The sequence below is a fragment of the Canis aureus genome, chromosome 12, assembly GCF_053574225.1.
Source record: "Canis aureus isolate CA01 chromosome 12, VMU_Caureus_v.1.0, whole genome shotgun sequence".
Classification (NCBI taxonomy): Eukaryota; Metazoa; Chordata; class Mammalia; order Carnivora; family Canidae; genus Canis; species Canis aureus.
The window spans coordinates 830461-836769 of record NC_135622.1 but is presented as its reverse complement, the minus strand read 5'-3'; positions in this window follow the sequence as shown (position 1 = coordinate 836769).

Genomic DNA, 6309 nt, shown 5'->3' with positions numbered 1-6309 from the left:
CCCCGTCCCGGAGGAGCAGGAGCTGCACCAACCTTCCCGGGCGGAAAGGGGCTCGTGGGGAGTTGGAGCAGGACCCAGGAGGGCGGGGATGCCCTCGGGCTCCCGGGGACACTAACAGACACCTGCGCCCCGGGAGAGTGCGCCGAGCTCCCTAAGGGCTGCAGCGTGCACGGCGGGACCCGGAGCAGCTCGGAGGGGCTCGGGGGAGGCTCCTCGGAGGGGGCTGCGGGGCGGGAGCAGCTCGGGGGGGCTCGGGCGGCGGCTCCACGGAGGGGGCTGCGGGGCGGGAGCAGCTGGGGGGGGTGCTCGGGGCGGCTCCGCGGAGGGGGCTGCGGGGCCGGGAGCGCAAATCCAACAGCGCAGGCCCAGGAGCACAGGGCGCCAGGACACAGCCCAGGATGCGGCCTCCCCCCGGGACAGGCAGAAGCCGGGAGGGCCCAGGACAGCGAGGACGCTCCTGCCCCGAGCTGAGCGGATCAGCGGCCCCGCCCCGGAGCATCCAGGCCCTGCAGATGGAGAGCTCCTAGTTACTGCGAGAGCTGACTCCAGGGCTCTAGAGCTGGCCACCGCCACTGCGGTTGTTCCTCCTGGGGCCTCACGGGGTAAACAACCCCCACTGAGCCCTGCACCAGGCAGGGGGCAGAGAAGCTCCCCCAAGTGCTAACACCTGAAAATCTGCACAACAGGCTCCTCCTCCACAAGACCAGCTAGACGGACAAGTTCCAGGGGAAGTCAAGGGACTTAAAGTACACAGAATCAGAAGATACTCCCCCGTGGTTTTTTCTTTTTTTTTCTTTTTTCTTTTTTCTTTATTTCTTTTTTTTTTTTTTTTTGCTTTTTGCTTTCTGTTTGCTTCCCCCACCCTTTTTTCTTTCTTTTTCTTTCTTCCTTTTTTCTTTTCTCTTTTTCTCTTTTCTTTCCTTCTTTCTCTCCTCTCTTTTTCTCCTCTTCCCAATACAATTTGTTTTTGGCCACTCTGCACTGAGCAAAATGACTAGAAGGACAACCTCACCTCAAAAGAAAGAATCAGAAACAGTCCTCTCTCCCACAGAGTTACAGAATCTGGATTACAATTCAATGTCAGAAAGCCAATTCAGAAGCACTATTATACAGCTAGATAAAAGCTCTAGATAAAAGCATAAAGGACTCAAGAGACTTCGTGACTGCAGAATTTAGAGCTAATCAGGCAGAAATTAAAAATCAATTGAATGATATGCAATCCAAACTAGAGGTCCTAACGACAAGTGTTAATGAGGTGGAAGAACGAGTGAGTGACATAGTAGACAAGTTGATGGCAAAGAGGGAAACTGAGGAAAAAAGAGACAATTAAAAGACCATGAGGATAGATTAAGGGAAATAAACGACAGCCTGAGGAAGAAAAACCTACGTTTAACTGGGGTTCCCGAGGGCGCCGAAAGGGACAGTGGTCCAGAATATGTATTTGAACAAATCATAGCTGAAAACTTTCTGAATCTGGGAAGGGAAACAGGCATTCAAATCCATGAAATAGAGAGATCCCCCCCTAAAATCAATAAAAACCATTCAACACCTGGACATTTAATAGTGAAACTTGCAAATTCCAAAGATAAAGAGAAGATCCTTAAAGCAGCAAGAGACAAGAAATCCCTGACTTTTATGGGGAGGAGTATTAGGGTAACAGCAGACCTCTCCACAGAAACCTGGCAGGCCAGAAAGGGCTGGCAGGATATATTCAGGGTCCTAAATGAGAAGAACATGCAACCAAGAATACTTTATCCAGCAAGGCTCTCATTCAAAATGGAAGGAGAGAGAAAGAGCTTCCAAGACAGGCAGGAACTGAAAGAATATGTGACCTCCAAACCAGCTCTACAAGAAATTTTAAGGGGGACTCTTCAAATTCCCCTTTAAGAAGTCCAGTGGAACAATCCACAAAAACAAGGACTGAATAGATATCATGATGACACTAAACTCATATCTTTCAATAGTAACTCTGAACGTGAACGGGCTTAATGACCCCATCAAAAGGTGCAGGGTTTCAGACTGGATAAAAAAGCAGGACCCATCTATTTGCTGTCTACAAGAGACTCATTTTAGACAGAAGGACACCTACAGCCTGAAAATAAAAGGTTGGAGAACCATTTACCATTCAAATGGTCCTCAAAAGAAAGCAGGGGTAGCCATCCTTATATCACATAAACTAAAATTTACCCCGAAGACTGTAGTGAGAGATGAAGAGGGACACTATCTCATAGTTAAAGGATCTATCCAACAAGAGGACTTAACAATCCTCAATATATATGCCCCGAATGTGAGAACTGCCAAATATTTAAATCAATTAATAACCAAAGTGAAGAAATACTTAGATAATAATACACTTATACTTGGTGACTTCAATTTAGCTCTTTCTATACTCGATAGGTCTTCTAAACACAACATCTCCAAAGAAACGAGAGCTTTAAATGATACACTGGACCAGATGGATTTCACAGATATCTACAGAACTTTACATCCAAACTCAACTGAGTACACATTCTTCTCAAGTGCACATGGAACTTTCTCCAGAATAGACCACATACTGGGTCACAAATCGGGTCTGAACCAATACCAAACGATTGGGATCGTCCCCTGCATATTCTCAGACCATAATGCCTTGAAATTAGAACTAAATCACAACAATAAGTTTGGAAGGACCTCAAACACATGGAGGTTAAGGACCATCCTGCTAAAAGATGAAAGGGTCAACCAGGAAATTAAGGAAGAATTTAAAAGATTCATGAAAACTAATGAGAATGAAGATACAACCGTTCAAAATCTTTGGGATGCAGCAAAAGTAGTCCTAAGGGGGAAATACATCGCAATACAAGCATCCATTCAAAAACTGGAAAGAACTCAAATACAAAAGCTAACCTTACACCTAAAGGAGCTAGAGAAAAACAGCAAATAGATCCTACACCCAGCAGAAGAAGAGAGTTAATTAAGATTCGAGCAGAACGCAACGAAATCAAGACCAGAAGAACTGTGGAACAGATCAACAAAACTAGGAGTTGGTTCTTTGAAAGAATTAATAAGATAGATAAACCATTAGCCAGCCTTATTAAAAAGAAGAGAGAGAAGACTCAAATTAATAAAATCATGAATGAGAAAGGAGAGATCACTACCAACACCAAGGAAATACAAACGATTTTTAAAAACATATTATGAACAGCTATACGCCAATAAATTAGGCAATCTAGAAGAAATGGATGCCTTCCTTGAAAGCCACAAACTACCAAAACTGGGACAGAAAGAAATAGAAAACCTGAACAGGCCAATAACCAGGGAGGAAATTGAAGCAGTCATCAAAAACCTGCCAAGACACAAAAGTCCAGGGCCAGATGGCTTTCCTGGGGAATTCTATCAAACGTTTAAAGAAGAAACCATACGTATTCTACTAAAGCTGTTTGGAAAGATAGAAAGAGATGGAGTACTTCCAAACTCGTTCTATGAGGCCAGCATCACCTTAATTCCAAAACCAGACAAATACCCCATCAAAGAGGAGAATTATAGACCAATATCCCCGATGAACATGAATGCAAAAATTCTCAACAAGATACTAGCCAATAGGATCCAACAATACATTAAGAAAATTATTCACCATGACCAAGTAGATGTATTCCTGGGACACAAGGCTGGTTCAACACTTGTAAAACAATCAATGTGATTCAACATATCAGCAAGAGAAAAACCAAGAACCATATGATCCTCTCATTAGATGCAGAGAAAGCATTTGACAAAATACAGCATCCATTCCTGATCAAAACTCTTCAGAGTGTAGGGATAGAGGGAACATTCCTCAACATCTTAAAAGCCATCTACAAAAAGCCCACAGCAAATATCATTCTCAATGGGGAAGCACTGGGAGCCTTTCCCCTAAGATCAGGAACAAGACAGGGATGTCCACTCTCACCACTGCTATTCAACATAGTACTGGAAGTCCTAGCCTCAGCAATCAGACAACAAAAAGACATTAAAGGCATTCAAATTGGCAAAGAAGAAGTCAAACTCTCCCTCTTTGCCAATGACATGATACTCTACATAGAAAACCCAAAAGCCTCCACCCCAAGATTGCTAGAACTCATACAGCAATTTGGCAGCATGGCAGGATACAAAATCAATGCCCAGAAGTCAGTGGCATTTCTATACACTAACAATGAGACTGAAGAAAGAGAAATTAAGGAGTCAATCCCATTTACAATTGCACCCAAAAGCATAAGATACCTAGGAATACACCTTACCAAAGAGGTAAAGGATCTATACCCTCAAAACTATAGAACACTTCTGAAAGAAATTGAGGAAGACACAAAGAGATGGAAAAATATTCCATGCTCATGGATTGGCAGAATTAATATTGTGAAAATGTCAATGTTACCCAGGGCAATTTACACGTTTAATGCAATCCCTATCAAAATACCATGGACTTTCTTCAGAGAGTTAGAACAAATTATTTTAAGATTTGTGTGGAATCAGAAAAGACCCCGAATAGCCAGGGGAATTTTAAAAAAGAAAACCATATCTGGGGGCATCACAATGCCAGATTTCAGGTTGTACTACAAAGCTGTGGTCATCAAGACAGGGTGGTACTGGTCAAAAACAGACACATAGATCAATGGAACAGAATAGAGAATCCAGAAGTGGACCCTCAACTTTTTGGTCAACTAAAGGAGGTCGATAAAGGAGGAAAGACTATCTACTCGAAGAAAGACAGTCTCTTCAATAAATGGTGCTGGGAAAATTGGACATCCACATGCAGAAGAATGAAACTAGACCACTCTCTTTCACCATACACAAAGATAAACTCAAAATAGATGATAGATCTAATTGTGAGACAAGATTCCATCAAAATCCTAGAGGAGAACACAGGCAACACCCTTTGGAACTCGGCCACAGTAACTTCTTGCAAGATACATACATGAAGGCAAAAGAAACAAAAGCAAAAATGAACTATTGGGACTTCATCAAGATAAGAAGCTTTTGCACAGCAAAGGATACAGTCAACAAAACTCAAAGACAACCTACAGAATGGGAGAAGATATTTGGAAAAGACGTATCAGATAAAGGGCTAGTTTCCAAGATCTATAAAGAACTTATTAAACTCAACAGCAAAGAAACAAACAATCCAATCATGAAATGGGCAAAAGACATGAAGAGAAATCTCACAGAGGAAGACATAGACATGGCCAACAAGCACATGAGAAAATGCTCTGCATCACTTGCCATCAGGGAAATACAAATCAAAACCACAATGAGATCCCACCTCACACCAGTGAGAATGGTGAAAATTAAGAAGACAGGAAACCACAAATGTTGGGGAGGATGTGGAGAAAAGGGAACCCTCTTACACTGTTGGTGGGAACATGAACTGGTGCAGCCACTCTGGAAAACTGTGTGGAGGTTCCTCAAAGAGTTAAAAATAGACCTGCCCTACGACCCAGCAATTGCACTCTTGGGGATTTACCCCAAAGATACAGATGCAATGAAATGCCAGGATGCCTGCACCCAGATGTTTCTAGCAGCAATGTCCACAATAGCCACACTGTGGAAGGAGCCTCGGTGTCCATCGAAAGATGAATGGATAAAGAAGATGTGGTTTATGTATACAATGGAATATTACTCAGCCATTAGAAATGACAAATACTCACCATTTTCTTCAATGTGGATGGAACTGGAGGGTATTATGCCGAGTGAAATAAGTCTATCGGAGTAGGACAAACATTATATGTTCTCATTCATTTGGGGAATATAAATAATAGTGAAAGGGAATAGAAGGGAAGGGAGAAGAAGTGGGTAGGAAATATCAGAAAGGGAGACAGAACATAAAGACTCCCAACTCTGGGAAACAAACTAGGGGTGGTGGAAGGGCAGGAGGGCAGGGGGTGGGGGTGAATGGGTGACGGGCACTGACGGGGGCACTTGACGGGAATAGCACTGGGTGTTATTCTGTATGTTGGCAAATTGAACACCAATAAAAAATAAATTTATTATTAAAAGATAAAATAAGAGAAGCCAGCAAAATCCATAGAAACAAAATCAAAATGCAAAAATCAACTGTGTTCTTATGGAGGAAAAACACATCATTAGAAACTATATTTTAAAAATGATGTTTCCTAGCAGCAAAAAAAAAAAAAAGAAAAAAGCATTGACTCTAACCAAAGGATGAGTAAGACAATAGTGGAAACAGCTATAAAACCATATTCATTTTTTTTTACATAAGAGAATACCTAAACAATTACCGAGAGGTACTATATTTTGTAAAAGGAAGGCTCAGTAAAGATGTCAATTCTTCACAAGGTA